General features: G+C 42.4%; 1 protein-coding gene across 1 annotated transcript in view; it reads right to left on the reverse strand.

The window, feature by feature from the left end:
• The window catches only part of DIS3L2 (DIS3 like 3'-5' exoribonuclease 2), a 186,772-nt gene that overhangs the window by 145,292 nt on the left and 29,180 nt on the right, over positions 1-12,300 (reverse strand). The window lies entirely within an intron of this gene.

Consider the following 12,300-nt stretch of genomic DNA (forward strand, 5'->3'; position numbering starts at 1 on the left):
TCTGGTCAGTCCACTGCTTTAGGGGACCCATTTTGCTTTCTCACCAGCAAAACCACTGTATTTGCTGGCTTTCCACTTGCACACTCCCATTCTGCGGACCATAGCTGCCACGCCAAAACATTTAGTACACAAAGCATCCCTGCTGCTTGCAGAGTGGAGGATGTGTGAAAAGCAAGCAAACACCCTCTTGAGGAAAGTATTTTTCAAGTCTTCATTTCCTTTTCGCTTAACACCTCCTTAAACTCTCTGCCTCATTTTTAAATGTCTACTCATCCCTCAAGCTCCTTTGCTGTTCTAGCAACCGCAGCATCACCCTATGCCTGAGCCGACACCCCCATTTACCCATGTCTGAGGGAGAAAACCACTTCACACAGCTGCTCCTTCTTGGACTGCTGGGGATGCAATTTCAAATCCCCTTTCTTCATTTGGGACCTGAGGGCACCACCTTCCCCATTCAGCCTGGCTCTGCTGGGCCCAGGCACCCCGATGGCAGAAAACAGGTAAGTCAAGAAGGCAACACAGGGGCAGAGGTTGGCAAGGTGTTGAAGCAGGCACACTCTCCCCTACATTATTTCACCCACTGAAGTACTTCATAACCCATAACCTCCCAATTACACAGCACTGCAAACCCAAATGACACCAGGGGAACTTACACGAGGCACTGGGGTAGCCCCAGTTCTTTCTTGGGCAAGCACAAGCCAGAAGGCTTGTTCCTGCCAGGCAGCAGTCCCCACCTTCAGCAGCAGTTTCACAGGAGCTCTGCTGCTGCAGCAGCCTTCGGAAACCCCAGCTCCTGTCCTCTCCTGTTGTTTTGGAGCTAGTGCTTTGGTTGCATTTCCCAGATGATTAAATCGCTTTTACAGTCCCCGATCCAAAACAAATTTAGGGGTACAAGTCCAAAAACATCCGGTGATAAGTGCCTGTTCACTGTGAAACAATTAACCGGAAGGATTTGTCTCCTGAAACACACAAAAGGTTATCGATAACCTACCGGTTCACACCACATCTCCCAGCTCCTTCCCACCCCACAGCACCTGCTGAGCTTGCCTTGGACAGTCACAGCCCATCACCTACCCAAGGTGTTCCCTTTAGGAGCACATTCCAGCCAACCAAGAAGGGCTTCAGGAAAAGGTTCCACGCGGCACCAACCTGACCTCAAAGCCAGCACATGATCCAACCTGCTTCCTTGTCAATACTTCATGGAACACCACCATAAATAAGACAATGTTACTCCATTCTTCACTAGTATTATTTTCTAGTTTGACCACATCGTAGAGCTGTCTGAAAGCCTCTTAGAAGTCATTTTACAACATTATGCACAGCCCTACAATTAAAAAGTACAATTAAAAAGTTCTACCCAAGCTTGGCCATATCAAGTTTTCCTAAAGTCTTGACAGAATTTTGTTTTCTTTCCCCAGCATAGACCAATTACCTCCATTTTTTAAAAAGCAAATACTCAAAGCTTGATGAAAACCAACTTTACTCCTTACACCATCCAACTTCCATATTTCTTACTTTATCCTCTCTCAACAATTTTTGCACCTGCCCAAATCAATTCCAACTTCCAATGGCAGAAAAGGTATGAAGTGGGAACAGAAGGATGCAACTTAAATATTTAAAGCATCAAGACTGCCCAAGATATAAAATAACATGTCAGGATGAGCAACAAGCTCTACAAGCACTTGACTAATGCTCCAAAAGGAAAAGTTGCTGGAGTTGTTTGAAATTGGAATGAAGCTAAATTAATACACAGTTGAACCTCACTGCAGAAACTGTTCTCACTTGAATCAGTATTTTGCAGAAAGTCATGTAATATACAGATGTTATAACAGGCATAGTGACACAGACAACCGTCCAATACCAGAGGAAGTTTATCTTATTCTTCTTTAATGAAGAAATATAGAACTTTTAAAAGTATAAATTTTTCAAGCATATTATCTGGAAACTGTGCTGGATACAACAGTTCATGCCACTATCCATTACTTGGGATTTTAAGTCCTTCTCATTTCTTCAGAACAGTTGAAAATTGCCACACAAATACTTATGTGCTCTTGACCTTTACAGGGAACAGCTCATTCCTGTCTAAAATGCCAACAACTGCTTAAAATGAAGTTTTCCCATCACTGGCCTAACCCGCTGATCTATCATAGCAGAACTACCACATGCACTTAGATTTACTAGATTCTAGTGGTACTTGCTTGTAATGAATATTAGCTTTTCCAAAGAAAAACCCTAAACTGCCAATAAATTTAAACACATCCTCAAGGCTTAGGGTCTTTCCTTTTTTCTTTCTCTTAATCCAAGCACTACTTGAACATATCAGGTTCATATCCTGGAGTTGACACTTGCAAGGCTTCATCCTAAAAGAAAATTGTTCAGTTCAGCTAAGACCTTCCATAGGCATAAAGTGATATGAAACCGCTTCAACATGCACAGTTTAATTGAAAAATCACTGAACAGACTTAACAAATTTTGTCCATAAAATATTGCCTTCAAAACAAACCTCTACAGCTAGTTTTCTGCCCAGAACAAGTTTTAGTGTAGAATTACACTCAGTTTTCTGAGCTTGTAACACAAACAGGTTGACTGCCCTCAGTAAGCACAGTGTTTGGAGAAGCAGGCATATGCTCTAATGTGCAATGCATAAGACATTAAATCCTCTTCAGTGAAAGTTTAAAAATAATCCTTCTCTATATTCATTGTCATTTATGAAATAAACATGACCCAGGCTTTTCTGTTGCAAACTCACTCACTTATTCTGCATTTACTTCTGCACTGGGGGAATACCAGCAAAACTGTGCTTAAAAATCTCAGCTTATGATTAGGCTTATTTTCACAACCATGTATCAGAAAACCATCAGCACTATAGTGCTTTGAAGCTTTTTTAGTTTATGTGTAACTGGCTAAGGAACTAAATAAATATTCCCCCGTGATATCCTGGGAAAGAGAAGTTTTCTGATAAGCCTGCATTACTTTTCACTTCAGAGGAGAGCATAGGAAGCAGGCAGGAAGGTATTTAAGCTGATGCCATTCTGACAAATCTTAGGAAATAAAAAAAAAGAAAAGAAAAGATAGCATCAACTGATAAAACCAGCACCTGGGACAATTAAAAAATGCTGATGGTTTTCATTTCAATTTTTAATATCGTAATCCTAGAATGTACAGTATGTCCAGCCACAGACTCAGCTGGACAAACACTTGACACTGTAAGAATGGTTCACAGCAGCCCAAGTAAAGAGCATTGCCTCAAAACAGAGAGGTTTCTTGTTAGACAGGACTTACAGCCCTGTTCTGTACCTCCTTCACACCACTTGCTAAGAGGGAAAAGAGTTTCCTTAACAGAGACAAGGACATAGGGCTGTTGAGCAGAGCCAGGTGTGTGCTCTTATCCCTGCTCCTCACCTCACCCAACTGCCGTGGGTCACCCGTGCAATCTAACTTTTGTATGAAGCTCAAGTTGAGGAAAGGTACACAATGACATTCAGTTCATGACGTGGGGCAGTAGGAAGCAACCGTGTTGAGGCAAGTCTGTGAAGACCAAAGGATGAGGAAGAGGAATTTCCGAAGATTATTTCACAAATACTTACCACTTTCTAAGCTAATCGATCCTCAGTTGGGCAAACCACAGTGTTTAATCAGAAAATGACAAGCAAAAGTCTAGAGCTGTATTGCCTACTACGATAAAAACCCTGCACAAAGATACTGTCTTTCCCGCTGTACCATGCCCGTCCCTTGAGCACTGGTCCTCAGAATCCATCCCTATACACGGTTAGAGAAAATTAGTTTAACTGTAGATTTTATTATTATTATTTCCCTTTCCCAGAGCACTTAGAAGAAATTAGTGCTTGGCTCTTGGGGCTCTGAAGCACAGCATAACAGTTTATTTATGGTCATAGCAACTAATTTTTCAAAGACAATCTCAGGCCCCAGGCCCATTCCCAAGTCAACAAAGTTGGCTGCTTCAGCCACCACTAAAAAGCAATGTTTAACTTAAGTGGTTTTGCTGGAGGAGAAGGACAGACAGCTGCCCAGCTGACCGCTGTACTACACAGACTGCTTTAGCTACAAAGACAGTGAGGCAAAAACTATCAGTTTTGGTGTGTACTAGTGGTTTTGTTACCACTAGCAAAGTCTGCCTGAGGTCTCAGCCAGCTCAGAGGAAATTACTTTATAGATGGAGACACTGCCCTGACAAGGGCAGCTGCCCCCTCCCTGCCTTTCCTTTATTTGACAGAGCAGCTGCCACCACACCTCGTCCTTGGGCTCTGTTATATCTCAGCCACTGACAGGAGTCACCCCTTGGGAAAGCAGGATGGTGGGACTGAAGCGATTGCAGGTATCACAAAAACCATTTTTCCTTTTTTTTACAAGCTTTTGAACCACACAAGAGGGCAGCCATCCGCTTTCACTTTTTTTATACAAATGAACTGTAACAGTGTATATCCTGCCAGGAAACATTACCATGCATTACTGATAAAGCATTACATAAAAAGGTAAATTAAGTTTCCAAGCTGCAAATCTAAGCTGATAAAAGTACTACATCCACAGTTCAACAACTGTGCAGAAAATAAAAAAGAATAAACAGTTTCAGAGAAAATTTCAGGAATATGGGAGAAAAAAAACAGGAAGGGTAGATATGTAATGCGCTGCTGTCAAAACACTGCTCAAGTATGTATGAAGTATAACTACTGTACTTAGCCAGACTAAACTAATGGCCATGCATTAACCTTGGGAATGGCTGCATGGTGCAACGGAGCCCCAGAGGGGTGAGCCCGAGTGCCAGCACAGCATTTGGGGTGGCATTACAGGCCCTGCTCGCCCCAAGAAACAAACTGCAGCCGGCAGGAGGGCTCCGTCCGCCGCAGGAGCCGGCGGCAGCGAGCGCGGCGCGGTGCCGCACGGGCGGGCACGGTCCCCGCGCGGCTTGGTCCGTCTGGCAGCACAGCTCTGACGTGAAGACGCTGAAAGAAATCAGCGGGGAGACCACAGGCTGCCGCTATGAAAACAGCGGCCAATTACACATTTAAGGGACAACTGTGAGACAACGGCTGAATGGAGAGGCATTTTCCAAGGTCCGCAGTCGCCAGGCTGCGTTGCCAAGACTGCGAGCTGAAGATCGAGGGAGGCCGCTTGGTCAGCGCGCGGTCCCGGGGCAGCGAGGCTGTGCGGGCCGCGGGGCTCTCCCCACACCTGCTGCAGGTGGGAGCCGGTCTGGGGGATGTTTGTCACCACACACCCTCCTCATCCTCACGTCTGAGGGCAGGAGAGTTACAGATCCGGACCTCACTGACCACTCTGGCAGCTGTCGTTACTACAGGGGTTACAGCCACAGACCTGCTCTGCAGAGAAGGAAAAAAATAAACAATTTGACCTCAAAAAGGGTGATGAAACACCACAGAGATGTTTTATTTTCACTTTAAAGGAAAATAAATGAAATGGGGCTTAAGAGCGAGTTACCTGCCTCCAGTGCTAAATGTTTTACCAGAACCACCTCCAAGCAGCCTCCTGCCGTGCAATCCACAGGGCAGGAAGGCGGAAGGGGAAGGTACGGACGTGGCGCTTCCACGTTCCGCAGCTCCTTCTGTCTTTCCCAGACAGTAGCAACCTGGCAAACTGGATGCCACGAAGGCATTAAAGAGACCACAGAAGGAGATGCGCCAGCTTCTGCACAGCTTACACACAAAAGTGGCCATTCCAAGAGGCAAGCAAAACCTAAGGAGAAGGAGAACAGGAAGATTTCAGGACAAGCTGCTAAGCAGCACTGCAGAGGGGACTTCAAGGACCAGCAAGAACTGCAGGAGGAGAAGCACCGCTCCACAGCCGTCCAGCAGAAACACAGAAGGGAATTTTTTTTTCAGCCAGAACAGAGAATGACACCTAGGGAATTCTTAACCGGTCACTTTTGGCGCCCAAAGTATACAAGCGCTAATTAGACCGTGCCAAGTCTTCATTTTCACACTTCCAGGGCTGCTCAATTAAAAATATGTGTTTTGGCACTGCTCTCTGTTTTAAAATAATTTAGACAAAGCTAAAAACAAAGAAAAGCTTCAACCCCAGGAAATAATAGAGCTGAAGATGGATGAATCATTAGCATACGGAGGGGGGCAGCGGACATTAACAGACACACAGACCTACTTTTCTGAACCAGTTATTGCCTGACCTGACAGAAGAGAGAAAACAAAAGTAAATGAATAGAAACACAGTGGGAAAGAAAAGCCACATAAAGCAGACTGCCTTTTCCTGCAACATTAGTAGGTCACTAGTTCTCCCTGCTGTATTTTCTAGAGTTACTATCAAATCTTTTTTAAAAGTCCCCAGGTAAGTTAAGGTTGGGAAAGAAACTGAAGTGCCAATAGAGTCTAGGACCCCCAAAACACACAGCAGCTTTCTTGTCAATAAGCACAGCCTGAGCAATGATGTCCAGCACACAACTACTGAAAGCACTGAGGAATTTTGGGGAAAAAATAATGAGGGAGAACCTTAATTTATCTTTCAGTGTTTTCAGTGGCAACTTTTAAACAAGAAATATGATTAAGAGAATCATTTGCAATTCTTCAAGATGCTGCAGAAATAAATATACTGACACAGACAGAGATGCCAAGGCATTGATTTGCAAGTTAATTGCGTGAAGGATAATACCGAATAGTAATCAAAGTAAGATTTGTTATAACACGTTTGCAATGTTAGGTAAGATGACCACTATTGCTGTATACAAACACATATATCCTGATTTCCAAATCACTGGCTCCCTGCCACTGTATGATGGGGCACCAGGAATAGACTGTTCCCAGCTCTTTTAAAGTGCATAACAGTTATGCCATCAGCTTCAGAAATAGAGGAAAAGGGAACCCTCCCCATAATGTCATCAAGGTAGGAGAGGAGGGAGCGGGAGGCCAGGTATCCTCCTCAACCTGGCTACACTTCATCTTACTGGGAAAGACACAGGAACAGCATTGAGGAGAGGTGTAACAGTCCTGAGCTTCTGAAGCCAGTTGCACACCGAGTCTGAGCCCATTAGACTTAAAGGCCAACTTTATCTTAGACAGTTACTTCTTGCCAACCAATTAAGGGCACTGCAATCGTGAGGACAAATACCTTCCTTACCTTCAAGGACCACTTGGTTATAAGTGGGATCCCACATCTTGTTCCAAAGAATCCACTGTAGAAAAATCCTTACAGCTCTTCTACCTCCACTTGCTGCAATTTTCCATTTACATAAATCACCTGTATTTTAAATTCCCAATCCCTTGGATTTATGGCCTTAAGAAAAATAAACATGTTCAAGGAAATAAAGGAAAAGAGTTAACAGAACTTTAGTAATGTTGCCCACATTTGTAAATATTGTGGTCAGTTGATGCTCCTCTGCCAGCCAATAACAAGAACAAACATGCAAACAGATAGGTAACACTTTTCCTTCTCTTCAGAACTTAGGATGTTCTCCAAAAACACTTCTTCTAGGGATTTTGAGGATTAACTGCTTTTTACTGCCATAGCAGCTCTTTGTTTCTTTTGCCATCAAGTTAAATCAGGGGCACAATCTCCTTACAAAAACAAACCAACCAACCAACTTCGTTCACTTGAGCCCTTTTCTTCATAATATAACATTGACTGCACAAATCCTAGGCCAGATGGGGCTTTTATCATCAGTACACTTTATTTAAACTCGCTTCTAATTGTGTGGATCTGAAAGTAACCAAAACTATCAAAAGGCTGGACAGTCTTTCAAGAAAGCTTTTATAAAAAGTTAAGTGAGTTTAATGTGGATGACATTCCAAAAAACAATCCCATCACAACAACAGGTATCTTGACTCTCTTATAAGGTGTAGGCTCCAAATGCTCATGCGATATCATCAAATAAGTCTCTAAACTGGCAAAAAGCAAACAGTTCTAAGAAATACTAATTCCACAGGAATCAAGGTCTAAGAAAAGTCCTAAATGATAGTGCTTATATAAGAGATTGAATTAAAAATAATCTAGTGTGATGTGTGCATATTTACAAAAGACTTGGAAGAACAGAGTTTAAAGCAATCACTTAAAGAAAAGTCAGCTCTTGGAGGAAACAATTTGCTATACTAGATTATATTCATACAACCAAGAAAAAAAGAGAAAATATCAGAAAGAGAGGATCAGGTACTACATGTTGGCTTGACTCTTATTCTAAAGTAAGTTCATATGCCCTCACAAACACTTCCTTCCATTCAAAATGTAGCTCTTCCAGGAATATGCACTGAAATACAGTGGGATCTAATTCAGTCACGGGTCTTGCCTGTCTGCCTCTCTTTTGCATACCTGGGGGAGGCAGGAGGTGAGTATGAAGCACCCCTTCCACGACACCATATCACTGCAGTCTCACTCAATCAAGGTCCATTCAATAACTCTACTATGATGCATCATAAAAAGCATGCCAGGTCTTGCTATTAAAAATTCATTGTGTTAAGATTTTTTCTCACTCCCTTCAAGGGATATTTGATTAACAAAATGTGAAAGCAACATCTACAAGAACAAATTTAACGCCACATCTCTCTCAACAAAAAACACTTCAGCTTTCTTATTGTTTATCTTCTATACCACTGTTCTAACTAAATCTAGTCAATCTGGAGCTAAAGAGAGCAGAAAGAGCCACACATGCTCAGAGCCCACCTAACCCAACACCGCAGAACAGAAAGGGATATCCAGAGAAGGGCACCAGAAGCCAGTAAGCAGGTACTGCAGCTTACCCAGCTTTTACCTACTCGTGGTTTGGAGGCCTCCCTGGAAGAGCATGGGGAGGCTGCACACATATGTTCAGCCATCAACATACAGCTGCCACTAAAGACTAAAGCAAAACAGCAAGGAAAGAAACAAACCGCAACTGCCCTTCCTCCCCGCAGCATCCATCAACCTTTCAGATTTGTTAGAGCTCTGCTTTCCTGGACATGTTCCTAGCTGGCTTCTCAGGCTTCCCACTTTACTCCTGGATATCATGAATTACGCTTGAACGCTTTTAACATGCCAGAACACTTACTATTTCAATAATGACTTCTCCAGATTTTTTTTTCTTTTATTATGAATGTAATGTTTCCAAACAACATTCTTGATTGTTAGACTTGAGCTGTATTGCTGTGATAACCCTCTAAGAACCCTTTCCCCTCCTGAGTTCCTGTTATCCTTACATCAGCTAGGACACTTGGAGAAGGAACTGACTCGCAGAAGAACTGGGTTGAAACAAATCATTGCTCACTTGAGCAAACTCAAAGCTAGCATTTCTTCTGGACAACCAATGGTTCACAGGTTACACCAACAGTGGGAGGTGGTGGTTTGCCAGGATATGTAGCACTGTTCATACTGTACATGATATTTGTGACATCTGCTTGGATGCAATTGTTCCTTCTCTGTTGGTGATTGTACCAATAACAGCCACAGCTGGGAAAAGTGAACTGTAATTCCTCTTCTGTATGGAAAGCTAAGTGTTTGTCTGACAGACAGCTCCAGAGCTATAAGAGCAAGCTGAAAGGTCCTCCTGCTGCCTTATTACATCTGACAACCTCAACGCACCAAACACAACACGTGCTTTCAGGGGCTATAAAGATTGACTATTTCTGTTATTTCTGACACTTCATGACTAAAATGTTGGACTCGTGACCTAGCAGCACACACCGTACATAAACCAACAGTTCTATGTCCTTGAGCTCGGACAGCTTCCAACAAGATCCATAGACCTGCTGAAAGGAACACTTTGAGGAGGAAACAGTTCATGAAGCAGCAGCAATGACAGCAGATACCACAGGCAGGCATTGATTTCTGCAGAAATTAGTTTGGGGAGGGGGGGATTTTTTTTTGTTTTGTTTTTAAATGTACCACTGCTACAAGCAGATGCAGAATACGAGATACCTCCTGCATATGGGACCAAGAGATGCAGGATCAAACCTCAAAATACGTTTCAGTCTGGAGCAGAATGAGGTAAATACGCAGCATCCAGTCCATGCCTGGGTACTATTTTCAGGCTAAGACTCTAAAATTTCAACCATAGCATGCAACACATGAGACGGTTGTCATGAAAAACATTCCACATTATGAACTATTATTCTAAAAGCACCAAAAATTGGGCCAGGAATCTAATCCCCAAGTGATATCAAGTGACTTCTTATGCTATTTCCTTCCATCAAAGAAATCACATTTTGCAAGAAACAACAAAATAGACACCTGAAACTAAATTGTATATGGCAATTAAGATAAAAGACTAAAAAATAGGATGCAAGAAAACACAGGTTAGTTGTATATTTTATATTGACACTCTGCTTTCCTTCCTGATGAGCTACAGAAATATTGCTGTAATAATATCAGCGTTTTTTTGCCTTCTAGTAATTATGTCACTGTATAATTGAAGCTCCTGAGATTGATGCAAGCACAACTCTATAAAACATAGTAAGAACCTATGGGTGGAAGATAAACAAGGAAGAAAACGGTCCGGAAATAAAACACAGTTTTTCTTATCAGAGTAATTAACGAGGACTAAAGTATATTCTCCATTACTGGATATCTTTTATCACAATGTTTGTCCAGAAGATTAAGGCATAGATTCAGGAAAATGCTACAGCTTGAATTAGGAAGAGGACAATGATTCCTCTGACTTCATAAGTTATGAGTAGGTTAAATACCTGGAAAAACAGTCTAAGTCAAATACCTTACTTTGCAAAAGCTAAATATTTGAAAGTTACCATAGTACCTCAATATTCCCAAGATGTACGGCAAGAGGACAGAAGAGAAACTCTGAAATACAGCCTCCAAATGTGGTCATTGCAATACATACCACTCAATTCTGGCAGGAACCCAAGGGCTACCTTCTTCAGGAGTGCAAGATAACAAAATTCCAGGACAAAAACATCTGTTTCTCAAGCAACTGGTGCCACATTGAAATTGTTGGCTCTTGATCAGAACTTATAGTAAGCACAGAAATATGAACTGACAAACTGATCATCACTGAACAGCGAGTAGCTCTCCCAGAGGATGCATGAACAAATGGAGCTTTAAGAGCAGACAGAATAAGCACAGGAAAGACTACAGTAGCTCATCCAACTACTTGATGCACACACTGAGAAGGACATGATGTTGAGAAATTCAAGCCTGACAAATTTCCCACTATTGAGCCAGGAAGTGGAAGGCTGGACAAAGAAAATATTGCTTTCCCTCTCTAGAAGATATTACATAAAAGCCTAACTGCACATCTAGAATATCTCAACATTCCTTTATGCTTCACTGTGCCATTTATACCTGCCTGCAAGATGGTATTGCTGCTTCAGGCTCAGCACAACCCAGGCCTTCCCTGCGGAAACTGCTCTCCGGAGAACATCCCTCTCTGGGGCTCTCGGACACAACAGGGCCAACTCCTTGGGCACTCGAAAGTCCTCAAAGCTTCCTGCAAACATACGGATGTCTGCATCCCAAATCCCTAGTTTCACCATTAATGTTTCCCCCTTCCTCTCCCACACACACAGGTAAACTGAAGTGATATTCCAGCCAAGAAAGTCCTGCCACTGCTTGGAAGCAGCAGTACGCTGGGGCTTCGGGCTCGGAAGGTCCATAGCAGGAATCATTTGCAACTAGAAAATATTCCAAACCCTTCTTATAAAACTATCTATTCATCAAAGAACGTTACTATTGCAGATATGAAAGCACGAGGAAACAAGAGAAGCAGCATGGTTGTTAGGAAGCCTATAGACAAGCTTTCCAGATCAGGCAACCTACATCAAACCTACAAAGAAGTCCTTGTGCTGGCAGATCCTGGCAAATGATCCAACACCCAAATTATTCCATTCTTTCCGCAGTAATTTATGCACATGGATTTGGTGATCCGGACTTACAGGTCTTCTGAATTCAGACTTGTACTCTTAAACAGCTGAAGAAAGTAGTTTTACACTTACATGTGTCAGTATATACATAAGCATTTTTTTCTTAAAAGAAAAGCTCTACAGTGTTTCAAAACATGATTCCAAATGCTGTTAGATTTAAACAGGGAAAGCAGAAGTTCAGTGAATAAGTAAACTGAAGACCTTGCGTTTGCAAGCCACACAATGTAGCTTCAAACGAGGGCAGAGAGGTCAGAATTCAGACTAGTTCCCCCCCTGCTTGAAGTGTTCTTACTACTTTTATGCAAAGGATATACAAGAGTTTTTAAGTTCTCACAAAGAATTCAAAAATCTTGCTTGGAATATAATCTATGGCAATTCTGTTCATATCTAAAATCCCACGTTGCAAACACTAACTGTAGCTTACATCTTTCAGTAACTGGAAAAAAAAAAAAAAAAGGGGAATAAAGAACTT

The sequence above is a fragment of the Tinamus guttatus genome, unplaced genomic scaffold (assembly GCF_059628265.1).
Source record: "Tinamus guttatus ecotype Peru unplaced genomic scaffold, ASM5962826v1 Tinamus_guttatus_pri_ptg000227l, whole genome shotgun sequence".
NCBI lineage: Eukaryota > Metazoa > Chordata > Aves > Tinamiformes > Tinamidae > Tinamus > Tinamus guttatus.